Here is a 1963-nt window from a genome sequence, read left to right on the forward strand (position 1 = left end):
AGTATACACGTTTAAAAGCATTCACTCATTTTTACATGAATCAATAAGAATTGTAGCAATATTGCAATTAATTACGTTATTCAATAATTATAATTATTATCAAAATATAATAGACGTTAATTAAATACAATATTTCTTAATTGTATTTACCTAAGAAGTCCTACATTCGTTGAATAAACTTAACTTTATTCAACATTAGTTGAATAAAAATAAAGTCATGAAGAAGTAATAATAATAAGAAAATAACTACAAAATTATGTTAATATTTCAGGTAATCAAAGCCGCTGTGACATATTTTAACATGCTTATAAAAACAATTAAATGAATATTTCTATCTCGTATCTTTTTCTTCTTTCTGGAACTATGATTAGAACTTATTATAATGGTAATTATATCGTATCATAAAGAGAATTTTATAGACATGTCAATTGTAAAACTTAGAGAGAGAGAGAGTATAATGTATATTTACAGAAGAATGAGTAAGAAGTTTTTATTTCTCACTACGGTGGAATATACATTAAATTTTCATAGAACAGTTTAATAATTAATTAAAATACCTAATAACAATTTTATTTTCATATATATATATATATATATATATACACAGGGTGGGCAATTTTAATCGATCCACACCCAAATATCTCCAAAAGTAAGCGCTATACAAAAAAATTGTTTAAACAAAAGTTGTTCAGGACAATGGGGGTTATTTTTCTGCATTATTGGTTTTGATCTTAAGGTCAATTTTTAAGGTTATTTGAAGGTCAAAGTAATTTTTTAAAATAGTGACCCCTATTTTCGACACCGGATTCGGAAAGAGCGGGAAATTTCACGTCAGAAATGATAGTTTGATAATTTGCTAAAGTGACCTCCAGAAGGTCAAATGTTGAAAAGTCGTCCAGAAACTGTTTTCTTCAAACTTTAGAACATTTATGGGCGAACAAATGTTTTAGTATAGGTTTGGAGGCCAACGACCTTGGCTAGCTTGACCTTGAGGTTAAATTTAAAGGTTATTGGAAGATCAAAGTGATTTTTTAATGAAAATCCTTACTTTCCTCGCTAATCTTACTTTTAGCGTTACCCAGAAACAACGACGTGGACGTAGTAAGTTCTATTTCCTTTGGGATGCTTGTTTACTGTGTGTCCCCTTGCCTCTCACGATTGGGGTGCTTGTTTACCGTGAGTCCCCTTGCCTCTCACGATTGGGGTGCTTGTTTACCGTGAGTCCCCTTGCCTCTCACGATTGGGGTGCTTGTTTACCGTGAATCCCCTTGCCTCTGACTTTAACCATATTAAAGCAAGTGTTCAAAGTTGCCTCCATTAGCTTCAAGACACAAATTTACACGCCTTTGGAAATGTTGCACTGTCCTTAACAAAGTTTCCCTTGGGATTGCAACGCAGGCTCGATGAATACGGTTTATCAAGTCTTCTCTGGTTGTTGGCCGTTGTGTAAAAACAACATCTTTTAAGAAGACCCATAAATAGAAATCTGGAGACGGCATGTCTAGTGAGCACGGAGGCCAGTTAACTGGACCTCCTCGTCCAATCCACCTCTCATTATCATTTAGAAATTCGCGTACTATTAGCGCAAAGTGGGGTGCTGCACCATCTTGCTGTAACCACATTCTCTGCCGTGTTTCTAAATCGACATCCTCCAAAAGCTCTGGTAATCGATCCCTAAGCAATTCCAAATAGGTATATCTATCGACATTTCTCTCAAAAGCATAAGGTCCGATCAGGTAACCGTTTATTATGCCACACCATACGATAACGCTCCATCGATGTTGATGGTCCGCAGTCCTGTGCCAGTGGGGATTTTCATTGGACCAGTAGTGGCAATTGTGCCTATTTAGTTGACCATCACAGACCTCCAAACCTACTAAAACATTTGTTCGCCCATAAATGTTCTAAAGTTTGAAGAAAACAGCTTCTGGACGATTTTTCAACATTTGACCTTCTGAAGGTC

The sequence above is a fragment of the Trachymyrmex cornetzi genome, unplaced genomic scaffold (genome assembly GCF_001594075.2).
Source record: "Trachymyrmex cornetzi isolate Tcor2-1 unplaced genomic scaffold, Tcor1.1 scaffold1600, whole genome shotgun sequence".
In the NCBI taxonomy this organism is placed as follows: domain Eukaryota; kingdom Metazoa; phylum Arthropoda; class Insecta; order Hymenoptera; family Formicidae; genus Trachymyrmex; species Trachymyrmex cornetzi.